A 14,331-nucleotide genomic window follows, 5' to 3' on the forward strand; every position below is an offset into this window, starting at 1 on the left:
CTATGAGTATAACATAGCACCACTAGAAATTATTTCATTGATTTATTTTTCCTACCCTAGGTCCTTGGCTATCCAGACTCCAGTTCTTGATTATCCAGGTAGTGTCAGGCATAGCTCCCTCTCTTGTTGTGGAGTTTGAATTAGACCACTCACAATTTGACCACTCCCAAAAGTTCTTCTCCATTGCCCCCCACCCCCGGCACATCTTTCAGGTAGGATAGATTGTAGGTCTAAGGACTGTAACTGGGTTCATGTTGCAATCCCACCACTGTAAGTTGCCTGGTTATAGAATATGGCTGGTCCAGGCTCTATATCCTCCATTGCTGAGAATGGTCTTTAGGGTCACCTTTGTACATTTCAGGGATTTTCCATTTCACTAGATTTCTACATCAGCTTCAAAAGTCAACTATTTCCAGTTGCCTTTCCCATACTCTCTCTCCATTCCTCCTTGAGAACTTGATTCCTTCTGTTCCCATCCCTCCCTACCCTAGTCTACCTTCAAATGTATCCTACTTCCTCCATGTCAATGATATACATTTGGCCCTGGTAGAGCCCTCCTTGTTAATTAGCCTCTCTGAGTTGGTGGACTGCAGCATGATTATCATTTACTTAACAATTAATATCCACTTATAATTGAATGTATACCAGGTTAGTCTTCCTGGGTCTCTGTTACCTCATTCTGGGTGTTTTTCACTAATTCCATCTATTTTCCTGCAAATTTCATGATGCCATTTTAAAAAATAGCTGTGTAATATTCCATAGTATAAAAGTACCAAATTTACAGCTGGAAGTGTCTGTGCTTCCGGTTGGTGTCATAAGCTTGGTGAGCAGTGGTGTTTCTTCAGTAAATCATGGGTAAAATGTTGCGGAGTAAGTTGAAAAGGAAGATCCTTGCTGAGAAAAGAAAGAATAATTCATCAAGGGAGCTCAACAGACTTAAAAGTATTCTCAGAGTTGATGGTGATGCTTTAATGAACCTCATTGAAATAGAAACTATGGTGGTACCCAAACATTGCCAGGAGAAAGTACAACGTGACGTGGATGATGAAAAGGATAACATGAAATGGAAACTGAAATTAAGAGAAACAGAAAGACTCTAGACCAACATGTCCAGTACCCAGGGTAAATGAACCAGAGGGAAAGAAAAAGACTGAAGGCCAAGAGAGAAAAGAAACAGGGGAAAGGCAGAGCAAAGGTTGTGAAGAACATGGCCCTTAAAGAATGGAAAGAGAGCCAGGCATGGTGGTGCACCACTTTAATCGCAGCACTCAAGGCAGAGGCAGGTGGATCTCTGAGTTTGTGGCCAGTTTGGGCTACAGAGCAATTCCAAGATACCCAGAGATCTTTTACACAGAGAAACCCTGACTCAAATAAACAAGCAAACAAACAAAAAACAGAAGCTATTTGTTTTCAGTTTGGACTTAGTTATGTAAATCACAACCAAAATAACTCATTTTTCTTAGAAATGTAAATAAAATATCTTAGGTGATGAAAGAGTGTTATGCTGAGGTTGTGATTGGATACAGCAACCATGATGCTGGGTATCGTGAGCATTAGTGTGGTTATACTTATTTGATTTTACAAATGTCCATTATACTCAATGCCAAAACATGCTCATATCAACAAAGTTTTGGCAGAAAGCTATTATGCTGTCACATTCAAAAATTGCGTATCAAGGACCTGAGGATGACTCAACCTCTGTTCCTTGTTGGGTGGCTCAAAACTAGCTCCCTGGGATGTGCCCTCTTGTGGCCTTCACTGGGACCCATATTTGTATGCACAAGTTAATAACTAAATAACTAAAAAAATAACTAATAACTAAAATAGTCTTAAAAAGGACATCAGTGGATCTTACAAGTAGTACTTATTTGAAGTGTTTATTTTTAATACTTAATAATAAATAATATTTTGCATGGGAATAAAAATACCACATTTAATTTATCCATTCTTAATTTGAGAAAAATTTATTGTTGTTTCCCGTTTGGGGTTATTATGAATAAAGCCACTTTGAACATACCTGAGCAAGTGTTTCTGTGATAGTATAGTGTGCCCTTTGGGTATAGGCCTAATAGAGGTATAGCTGGGACTTGAGAGATCAGTTCCCAGTTTCCTGAGGAACTATATTGATTTCCATAATTCTTTTATAAGTTTTTACAGCTGCAGACATTGCAGATTGTTCCCCTACTCTCCAGCATGAGCTGTCACTGATGTTATTGATCTTAACCATTGACAGATATAAGATGGAATCTCAGAGGAGTTTTGATTTGCATTTCCCTGATGACTGAGGATTTTGAACATGTAAGTGTTTCTCAGCCATTTGTAATTCCTCCTTTGAGAATTCTCTGGTTACATGTGTATTCCATTTTATAATTGGACTATTTAGTTTGTTGTAAATAACCCACTTTTTTCCCTATCATTAATTTTACTTGTTTTGTTTGTCTATCAAGCTGTACCATTAATACACATGAATGCAAGAGGACAGGTTGGTTTCTCCTTCACAGTGTGGTTTGTGGGACTCCACTCAGTCAGGCTTGACAGGAAGGCCCTTTACCAGTTGATGTTTCTTTATTGGAGCAGGTGCAGTTATCCAGTCTGGGCTTCAGTTTGTTTTTAAGATGTTGTTTTTAGGCATGTCTGTGCCCCTGTGCAATGTGTGAGTGCAGGTGCCTATAGAAATCAGAGGTGTTGGTCCCCCCCTTCAAGTTGGAGCCAGAGTACAGATTAGTGTTGAGATTTGAACTCAGGTCCTCAAGAATAATAACACTCTTTTTAAAGAAGAGTCATCTGTCCAGTCCCAGACCTTCAGTTTGTGATAGGCTATTAGGAACACTTTATCCTCCTGTGCCAAATAGTAAGTAGTAACCTTTTAGTTCAGAAAATTGACTTCATATTTGAAAGTCTTACACTTAAGTCTTTGATTCCTTTTGGGTTTCTACTACTCAACCTGAGAGGCACGGGTCTGCTTCCTCTAGTAATAACAGAAATAGTCCCAAAGCAGTCTTTCCTTTTGCATTTTTATATTTATGTGTGTGTGCATAAATATATAAAGGTTTTCTCTTTCCTAAGAAAGGGTTTATCTGTGTAGCCCTGGTTGTCCTCAGCTCACAGAGAACTGCCTGCCACCAGCACCCAGCTCAGCTTGTTCCCTTATATTACCCAGGCAGACCTCCTGAGGAGTTATGCCGAGAAGCCATTAATTCACCTTCATTCCCAGCAGTCTGGAGTCAGAGGCAGGGCAATCTGTGGTTCAAGGCCAGCCAGGCCTACAAACTTAAGTTCCAGAGAGCTTCATATTGAGACCCTGATTCAAACAAAAGAAAACTATCTAAATATATTTCTCAATCAGAGTGTGCACCTGCATGCCCAAAGAGGCCATCAGATTGCACTATAGATGGCTGTGAGCCTCTTTGTGGTTGCTGGGAATTGATCACATGACTTTTTGCAGAACTGTCAGTGCTATTAACTGCTGAGCCATCTCTGGGATTCTGGGGATGGGGGAATCTCCACTCTCTAAGCGGTGGAGAGTGGTTTTAGGGTGAGGGACTGCGAGGCTGGAACCAGGAGTGCCTGGATTAAAGGTGTGTACTGTCAACACCCAGGTTCTTTGAACTGCAGTCATCTCTCCAGCCGCAGACCCACACCCCAGTTTTTTTAAGACTTGAGTCTCTATTGAGCTCTCAGGTAGGTTTCTTAACGAGCTAGATGTCAGGGATGATAACTAGTATAAGCCCTTTATTAACAAAAAGAATTATTCAGTCAGAATCTGTAATTAAAAGGTTTAGTCAAAAATGTCATCCAGTGTGTATTAAAAGGTTTGAGTTATTAAATTTAATGGAAACTAATTTTACTTCCCACTAAAACGATGCCTTGTTTGGACTTGCCTCTTGTTCAGGTCAATAATAAGGATGGCTCAATGGTCAAATGTGCTTACTGATTTCAGGACCCAAGTTCAGGACCCAGCTCCCTCACAGCATCTGAACTCTAGCATGAGATTCAGCACCCCCTTCTGTCCTAAAAGTGCAATTACACACGTAAACATAACACCCCCTAATCCCCAACCTATAAAAACTGACCATGTTTCTCTTTCAATGTACAATAAACACATCAAATTATCATCACAGTTTCTTACTGAAAACCATTGCAATTTGAACCCATCTACTCAGAAACTACAATGCACTTAGCATTCAGCCTTATCTTGCATTCCATTTCTTCCCATCCCATTAATACCAAGATCCCATTGTATCACAAATACATACCATGCTTTATTCATGCAGTTCCTTAAGGCTAGCTGTATGTTTCCTAAAGTTCAACTGGTTTGGCCTCCATTTGTTTAATCCTTTAATAGGAAGGATTCTCTGGCTAGCTTGGTGACACCTACCTGTAATCTACAGGTAGGAGGCAGGATTGCCAAAAATTCCTAAGACCAGTTTGGTGTGAAGGAGCTCCAGGTCTAAACAGTGATGCACTCTTCTAAAGTAATCAACCAACATAGAAAATCTTCACTTGTGTTTTCTATTTCTATAAGGTTGCTTTTGATTTTATTCAGCATCCTGTATATATATAGGTTTTTTTGGATTTGGTTTTTTCAAGACAGGTTTTCCCTGTATACATCTGGCTATCTTAGAACTCACTCTGTAGACCAGGCTGGCCTCAAACTCAGAAATCCACCTGCCTCTGCCTCCCAGAGTGCTGGGATTAAAGGCTTGCACCACCACTGCCCAGCATGAATTTCCTGAGCCTGGTCTACAGAGTGAGTTCCAGGACAGCCAGGGTTACACAGAAAAACTCTGTCTCGAAAAACCCAAAATAAAGAGAAAAAAAGGGAAATTCATATTTCTTCAAATAAATAAAAAGGAGGCACAACAAATAACATGTGATATAGCAAAACAGAATGTAGGAACAAGGAAAAATAAAAAAAAAAAAAAAAAACAGTATCAAACAGAATTCTGACATCCTGAAAAATAAGCTACCTGACTAAACATTCAGCTGCACCTAACGTAGAGAATCCACAAAGAACTTTGTATCCACAGGAAAACTCATTTTTCAAATGTAGCAAGTTTTCACCAATGCTACCAGGAAAACTTAACATATATAGGGGGAAAAAAACAACACAAACTAGATTCCTGCTGCTTAGTGTGAAAAATCATTTTAAGACCTTGACTTTAATAATAAGCTAGGTAGAGGGGTGGACTGATATGCTTTTAATCCAAGAGTTGGGGAGGCAGGAGGATTGAGTTCAAGATCAGCCAAGTTCAGAGTTCAGATAGCCAGGGATACTGAGAACTGTCATGAAAAGTGTTACCACAAAGCAACGGCATACCAGAAGAATTTATCCATAACCAGTGACACTACTTTATATAGGTAACAAAAAATTGAAGCCTACCAATTTTATAGTATTCTAAGGGTAGGCATGGTGGCTTTTTCTTTAAACTGAGGCCATCTCTATAGTTGAGTATCAGGACAATTTTGAGATACTGTTGCCAATAAAAAAATCAAGTTCAACCCTTGTCAATTACCACAAAGGAAAATGGAAGTATGCAGCAGTTAAGAATTTAGAAATTAAAGCCCACTTATTCTTACCGCTTGGGAAGCAGAGACAGGTGGAATAAAGACCAATCAGTCAAAGATCATTAGCTCTGAAAACTCAATAACCATGGAAGTGGAACATGTACCAGGGCACTCTGGTTAATCTTCTGACACATACTGAATTGAAGAAATATTTGCAACTGGATGTTTATTGCAGCACTCTCAAATATCCACTGTGGGATGCCTAAGGAAATAGCTCACAATCAAGTTTACAATCACTGAGATGGTGACCTGCTGCTTTAAGTTCATGATTGCATTCACTCTGCTCAGTCTGTACAGCTGTGTCAGCTCACCACAACCTTCACAGAACAGACCACCCTCAATGGATTGGCAAAACAATCCATTTACATATAGCCCACAAAAAATGTACAAGAATCAACTCTTCAGGCCATACCAGATGCTGTCCTGATCACTAGACAGATTAACAGGGACAGCCAGGGCCATGGAGACCCCATCTCAAACATCCCAGTACTAATACTGTGCATTTTCTTCTTGTCTCTGCCTTTTCTGGATGTTTATCACATCTAGTTTTCATTCTCAAATCTTGTGTCACTGGCCCTAAAAATAAAAAAACAAAGAAACACAGGCATTACATAGCTGCCAAAATTAAAACAGAACACAACAGACCTTTGTAATGGTCCATCTCAGAAGTCAGATCCATAGTTGTGGTTTTTCAAAAGGAATTCAGGTTCATGATAGGATTATCATAGACTAGACCAACTTCATTAAGTTCAACACAGGGCTGGAAAGATGGCTCAGCGGGGAAGAGCACCAACTGTTCTTCCAAAGGTCCTGAGTTCAAACACCAGCAAGCACATGGTGACTCACAGCCATGCTTACACATATCTCATGATGCCTTCTTCCGGTGCTTCTGAAGACAGCTTCAGTGTACTTACACATAAAAATAAATAAGTCTTTAAAACAAACCAAAAAAAAGTTCAGCAGAAAACAAACCAGAGAAGCACTCACATGCACTCCTGCTCTAGGATCTTTACAGGCTACAGACATCCCAATGGGTTGGCATTCCCTGCTGGCAGAAAGAAAGAAGTACAGTGACACACTATTAATATGAACTGCATAGAAAGAGTAAACAAGACCACTTCACTAAAGCACAATGTTCTTCTCTCAGAAGCTGTATTTGTCTTCAGGTCATCAACTTCTGGATATAGTTCATCACTGTTCAGACCAGGTACGTCCCACAACTTTAATTTGTACCCTATGCATTCACTACAGTCATTCCAAATTGAAAAAGCAAGGGTAGTTGGTTGGCTTTAGTTTACCAGCACTATTTCAGAAAACATTTACAGGAAGCTGATGCTAATTCACAATGGTAAAAACGTATGCTGACAAAAATATAAATCTAGGTTTCTTACACACCTTTCAAAAGAGTCAGGTTTTAATCAAGTTACTTTCTGTTACAAATTCTCTTGGATGCTATGGGCTCCCCTCCACCTAAGGAAAAGAAATTCTAAGCAGCACACTCCACTTCCTATTGCTCTAATACTTCAAGTAGAAAACTAAGCTATATTGCCCTTAACTTGGCATCGTTTTGCAGCTGTTTTGACCATATGAGGAATGGTGTCACCATTGTTCAGGTGAGAGGATTTGTGTTTCTCTTGGGTGTCACCATTACCTTCTGAATAGCACAAGAGGCCTAGCATATTTTTCTGCAAACCCTGCTGTATAAGAACCCACCCAAGGTGAGACCAAGGAACCAGAAAGCAAGCAGCCTTCAACCAGGCTGTCCAGTCCCAATCTCCCCAGGACCTAGGCTCCAATCCAGAAATCCCTTTTGCTGCTGCACATTTCCCCTAGGAAGTTTACATGGGTACCCTGCTCCACAGACCCGGAGCCTCTAAATTCACTTTGCATGTCCACATTTTGGTTGGCCATCCGGGCACTTAAACCACACACCTACAGAAAAGAAGGAATGCTTAGCTTTCCAAGCAGCTCCCATTATACCTTCAGTTGAGGGAAATGGAGGATGCCCCTCCCTCTAGCACCGATTGGACGGAAGAACACATGGGGCGTGGCCTTTCCTGGAGCACTGTCTGGAGCTGTTCTCAGTGGTCTTTTCTTCCAGGGCATTCCAGGGCATGGTGAGCACCTGCCAAGTGCCTATCCTGTTCTGTGTGCACTACCACAGGCTCCGCACCACCTGTCTATTCCAAGTCTGGAGACCCACTGAACTTGATGTGGAGTGGGAGTGGTGCCAGAATTCAAAGGAACAACAGCAGTTGGAGGTGAGGTCTCCTCCGACTTCCAGCCTAGTTGGTTGGCACACATGGTTGGCAGCTGGGAGTGGCCTTGACGTCACCCTAACTGTAGCCCAGATGGCAGGGGCACCTCTGAAGGGACCTTGGAGGACAGAACTATGCAGGTGAAACCAAGCAGCCCTGCTCATGTATGCACATGTATGTGGAGGATGAAGGACAGCCTTAAGTGTTGTCCCACGAACACCATTTTTTTTCCTTTGAGAAAGGGTCTTTTATTGATCTGGAGCTCACAAATGAGGCTAGACTGGCTGAGCACAAGGAGATCCTCCAGCTCCCAGCTCTGAAACTATAACCATGTGCCACAACGAACATCTTTTTTTTTTTATGTGGTTCTGGGAGTGAATCAATCTTGGGTACATGGGCTTGCAAAGAAAATGCTTTACTGAGCCATATACACAGTCACATTATTAGGTTTTTTTGTTTTGTCTTGTTTTGTTTTTGGGGGTTTTTTTTTGGTTTGTTGTTATTGTTGTTGTTTTGGGACAGGGTTTCTCTGTGTAGTCCTGGCTGTCCTGGAAGTCACTCAATAGACCAGATTGGCCTTGAACTCAGAAATCTGCCTGTCTCTGCCTCCCAAGTGCTAGGATTACAGGCGTGAGCCACCATTCCTGGCTCAGAATTAGGTTTTTAAGGTTACTAGATGAATGTCATTTTCTAAATGATTTTGGTATGTCTTTTTAATCTTTTTTAAAAAAGATTCATTTATTTCATCATAAATAAATAAGTAAATAAATAAACACAATAAAGTACACTGTATCTGTCTTCAGACACACCAGAAGAGGGCACTAGATCTCATTACAAGATGGTTGAGAGCAACTGTGTGGTTGCTGTTAATTGAACTCAGGACCTCTGGAAAAGCAGTCAGTGCTCTTAACTGCTGAGCCATCTCTCTAAACCTGTAGCTTAAATCTTCTGTGTTAACACTCATCACAATAACAAGAGAATTTAGATAAGGAATCGTGGTATGCACTCACTAATAAGTGGATATTAACCTAGAAAACTTGAATACCCAAAATATAATCCACACATCAAATGAGGTACAAGAAGAAAGGAGGAGTGGCCCCTTGTTCTGGAAAGACTCAGTGAAGCAGTATTCGGCAAAACCAGAACGGGGAAGTGGGAAGGGATGGGTGGGAGGACAGGGGAAGAGAAGGGGGCTTACGGGACTTTCGGGGAGTGGGGGGCTAGAAAAGGGGAAATCATTTGAAATGTAAATAAAAAATTATATCGAATAAAAAATAATTAAATAAAAAAATAAAAAAAATAAAAACACAAAGGAGGCAAAGAGTTTTCTAGAGCTTCTCCATTTTCATAGGTTTCTTTTCAGTCTATAATAAATAGGACAATAAATTTCTTTCTGATTCAAAAAAAACGATCTCATTTCCTATTTCCAGTTAGTAATCAGAGTCAGAATGGTGCTTCAGGAAGGTCACCATATTTTGTGAATAGGCATTACACAGACACCTTAGGCCATGTGTACATTTGTGTGCCTATGACAATATGGCAGGAGCAGAAGGAGGTCCTGAGTTCAAATCCCAGTAACCACATGGTGGCTCACAATCATTAGTAATGAGATCTGATGCCCTCTTTTGGGGTATCTAAAGACAGCTACAGTATATTTGCATATAATAAAAAAAATAAATCTTTAACAAAGATGTCTGTTTTTCAGAAAATGCAATATTAAGAACTGTTTCTAAGGGAACAAGCAAACAATTAAATGAACAATATATTGTTATAACTTTTGAAACCACTAGAGCCAAACACTTGTGTGGAAGGAAACAGCAAGCAATTTATGTTATAAGTCAGGGATGTGCAAGCCTCAGCTTACTCCACAACTCCTGCAGACCTTCAAATTCTGTAACACCTGGGTGATTTCACACTATCAGTTCCAGCTGCAGTACCAGGTACAGCCTTAGCTATCTCTGGAACACAACTTCTTTGTACTCTGAGAAAACACTTCCTAGAAGATTTCACCTCAGTGATGCTGGCCTTTTTTTAATCCCCTCTAATTTCGTAGCTCCAGCTAACCAGCATCAATTACCCCAATAGTCCCTTCTATTTCTGACTCTAAAGCCAGGTCTAAGTGACAGAAGCTGCTGAGTTCTGCTGCATGAAGGATATGGGGCATGGCCCCCTTGTTCTATTTCATTATCACTAGCTTTCCGTTTGCCACCTGCTTCACTGCCTAAACTTGTCTGTACTGGAACTTGTTCTGTACATATTTGGGGGGGGGGGGATTTTGTTTTTTTTTTTTTTTTTTGAGACAGGGTTTCTCTGTATAGCTCTGGGTGTCCTGGAACTCACTCTGTAGACCAGGCTGGCCTCGAACTCAGAAATCTGCCTACCTCTGCCTCCCAGAGTGCTGGGATTACAGGCGTGTGTCACCTCCGCCGGCTTGTTCTGTACATTTATCTCTGAGATCTGCATGGCTCTGTGTCCTTAATGTGGAGATTGAAGGCGTGAATCACCATGCCTGCATCTAAATTTAGCTGGGGGGGGAATCTTGCTCCAAGATCACCATTCCCTTTATTTAATGTAATAGCCTAGAAATCACGATCAAGCTCCATTTCGCTTCCTAGTGCAACCCATTTTGTTGTTTTGTTTTTGTTGTTGTCTGTTTCTAGGTTGTTTTTTTTTTCTAGACTGAGTTCCTCAGTATATTCCTGGATGTCCTTGAACTAAGTCTGTAGACCAGGCTGGCCCCAAATTTAGAAATTCGCCTGCCTCTGCTTTCCAAGTGCTGGGATTAAAGGCGTGCACCACCACTGGCCAGCTGGCGCCCCCTTTAATACTTGAATAAAACATTTTATATTTTTTCTTTCAAAGCTTTCTATACTTGTTCAAATCACTCTTCATGAGACTTAATTAGAGAACAAAGTCCATGCTGGGCATTTTTGAGACTTCCATGCAATTGACAAGAGACGTGTCAATGCAATTAATCTGAGTCTCTTCAACCTACCCTCAGGCAGACTCTTAAAACTAGGGAAGATAAAAGCCTAGGGCAAAAGGCAGGCACCATTTTCCCACTAAATACGACAAGAACAGCTTCTAGGCCTCATACTGACATTCTTTTCCCACAGTTCAAATCACCTTCAGCACCAATGTCTTCCATATTCCTACTAGAATGGTTCACTAAGCCCAACTTAAAGCACTTCACTGCTTTCCACAACCAAAGTCATCAAATCAACATTCTTCCAAACAAAAACATGAAAACGCTTATCACAGTAATACTCTAGGCCCCAGTACCAACTTCTGTATCAGTCACGATTCTCTAGAGTTAGAGCAATTATGGAATGTCTCTACATATTAAAGGAATTTGTTGTCTGCAGTGCATCAAACCCAATAATGGGCAGCTGTAAATGGGAAACCTGCTTCATGAGAAAAATTTATTTTCAAGGAAAAAAAAGAAATGCCTAGGAAATCAACAGGCTATTCCCTTGGGTATGTCTATGAGGGCCTTTCAGAGAACAAGAGGGAATAGCCATCCTGTGAGCATCCATCCAATAGATTAGGCACACAGGAATAAAAGAAAGGAGTGAGTGAGGGCAGGCATTCTGCTTCTCTGCTCTTTGGCTGCTGAGGTGAAGACTTTAGCTCTGACACCTAGACAAAGAATTAGCCTGTATCAGGGATAACCTTTCTAACTGATCACCCAATACAAAGTGCTCAGCCCTTGTGATGACTGTTCTTGATAGTAATTTGACTACATCTGGAATTAAGTATAACTCAAGTGGCTAGAATTTTTCTTGTGAGGATTTTTCCCCTCTTGACTAAATCATTTGAGGAGGAAAAAAACTACCCAAACCATGACATTTTGAACTTTGAGAATCTACCTAAAATTCTAGCTGAAGCTCTGGTAACCACGTCTGTGAAGGACCTGTAAGAAAGGAAGAGAGATGAAAAACTATGGAATTTTATTTTAACTAAGAACATATTAAAAAATAAACCATCCAGATGCAAAGCATGCAAAAGCCTGATTGAGATGTGGAAGGTTCCTAGTTATTTCACATCTACAACATTAACACACAACTGTTTGGTTAATGTGAACTCAACAGATTGGGAGCTAGGCATCTTTGAAGTCTACTGTCACTATACGCAGTCAAAGGTAGACAGATGGAGATTCATGCATTTTCCACCTTTTAGAACAGAACGTCGAGTTAGTAAATGGGGTAGACTTGGAAGAGGTAGCAGTTGAGATCAATATGAGCAAAAGAAGTTGTAAAAATCCTCCAAAGAACTAAAAAGATGTTCATGTTGATATTTGTTAGAATGAGAGATTAATGATGTCACCATTGATGAAAATCAAAGTATCAAAGTATAAGCACATTGCATAATATGTAGTTACAGTAAAACAGTGTTGTAAAATTACTAATATTTTTCTTTAGAAAATTTCTCACTGCACATTCTAGGAAAGCCTTTAACTAGAAATCCTCCTGGTTCAGCATTCTAATTCCGTGAACTCTGGGTAAAGGTGTGAGCTACCACACTAAACTATACAGTGATTCAGGAAATCCCTTGGGGGAGATTTGCTTGTGGAGATTGGTCAAGGTGTTAGTTCAATCTTCCAATCCATTTAGATAATCCCACTTAGAGAAGCTCACCCATTGGAAGCATCAGTAAAAGGACCATGGGCGGAAGTGGGAGTGGCCTTTTGAGACTCTAAGCACAGTCCTATGACCCACCAGATTCATTCTATTTCAGATCAGACCACAGTGTGCTTTCAACCTTCAGGTCCAGACACTGCTAGACCCCTGTGCTCTGAGGATCTGATCTCAGAACTGAGCCAGTATTGTATTGCTACCAAGCATTGCTGAGCACGGGGATAATTGCTTGGGTAAGTGCACAATTTGCAAGAGAAAATTCCTTCATAGTCTCTATTTTTAACTGAATAAAAACAGGTATTTGCTTAGAAGTTATATTTTGCTATTCAGCAAAACTTGATTCAGTTTGCCTTTGGATTTCTTTCTTGGGATATAATGTGGCTTAAGGTTATAGATAATTTTAAATTTATCATTATGCACATTTTAGTTGATCTGATGTATTATATTGAAAGATAGTTTCATGATACTTTTCAATTTTGTGCTTTGTCTAAATTTTAAATATTTCAAGAGCATTTTATGCTTAACAAATGCCCTGAATAGTTTAAGGACATTGGAATTTAAAGATATCTAGGAAAGTATAGAAATAAAAACTCAATTTTCAGCAAAAGACTTATCTTTGTTCTTCTGTTACAAATTACAGGAGGAGCCGGGCGTTGGTGGTGCAAACTTTTAATCCCAGCACTTGGGAGGCAGAGGCAGGCAGATTTGAGTTCAAGGCAAGCCTGGTCTACAGAGTGAGTTCCTGGATAGCCAGGGCTATACAGAGAAACCCTGTCTCGAAAAAAACCAAATCCAAAAAACCCCCAAAAATAAAATAAAATAAATTACAGGAGGGAAGATCTCACAGTATAAATGGGTACTTAAGTGTACGATCATGGTAGAATTGGCTATTCCTGCTAGTGTTGGGTATGTTAGATTAGAAGGTTACATGTAATTAAAGTAGAGAAAACTAACCACTCTCTTATTCATAAGAGTACATTCTGGTTAAAATCTGGTGCAATTTTTCATTTCTGTATTTCATCTGGGTTATCTTTGTGTTCTTGTTTTGTAGTGAAATGTCTAATGTACAAAAAAAAAAAAAAAATGCCAAAGGAAAACATAACCATTAACTAAATTAAAGAAGGCAGCATTAAAGTCCCAAAGTTTTTGCTAATCCAATTGTTGATAATATTAATAGTGGAATTGGAAATACACCAAACCTCCAGCTAAACCCATTTGATTCCCTGTATGTCCAACTGTAGTAGCTTAATTATTTTGACAAAATTTGTTGCAATCAAACTGAGATTCTTTCTTTCTTTTATTTCTTTCTTCCTTTTCTTTTTCACTTTTCTTTCTTTACTTTTCTTTCTTTTCTTTTATTTTGTTCTTTTTTTTTTGAGACAGGATTTCTCTATGTAGATAGCCCTGGGTATCCTGGAACTTAATCTGTAGACAAGGCTGACCTTGAACTCAAATCTGCCTGCCTCTCCCTCCCAAGTGCTGGGATTAAAGGTATGCATCACCACTGCTGGGCCTGAGATTATTTCTATATGTGAAAGTTAAAAGAGATTGGAAATGTGTACCTGTTGGTTAGATAACCAAGCCTCACTTAGAAATGAGGAAGTAAACAAGTATCTACAAAGAATTGCCGTTGGCTGGAGAGATGGCTCAGTAGTTAGGAGCACTGACTGATCTTCCAGAAGTCCTGAGTTCAATTCCCAGCAGCCACAACCATCTTTAATCGGGATCCGAAGCCCTCTTCTGGTGTGTCTGACGACAATGACAGTGTACTAACATATACAAAATATAAATAATCTTAAAAAAGAATTCCCCTTGTGTTCAACCTGAGGGGAGCAGGTTTGCTATAGAAATGACCTGATATATTTTTG

General features: G+C 39.9%; 1 non-coding gene and 1 pseudogene across 1 annotated transcript; one reads left to right on the forward strand and one right to left on the reverse strand.

Annotated features, from left to right (window-relative positions):
- The first annotated feature begins 851 nt into the window (after positions 1 to 851).
- On the forward strand, positions 852 to 12,632 carry LOC127689675 (protein LLP homolog; annotated as a pseudogene).
- On the reverse strand, positions 6,228 to 6,299 carry LOC127690324 (small nucleolar RNA SNORD50). The gene has a single exon (XR_007979051.1). It is a non-coding gene; the product is annotated as a small nucleolar RNA SNORD50 (small nucleolar RNA).
- Positions 12,633 to 14,331: the final 1,699 nt, after the last annotated feature.

The sequence above is a fragment of the Apodemus sylvaticus genome, chromosome 7 (assembly GCF_947179515.1).
Source record: "Apodemus sylvaticus chromosome 7, mApoSyl1.1, whole genome shotgun sequence".
NCBI classification, from domain to species: domain Eukaryota; kingdom Metazoa; phylum Chordata; class Mammalia; order Rodentia; family Muridae; genus Apodemus; species Apodemus sylvaticus.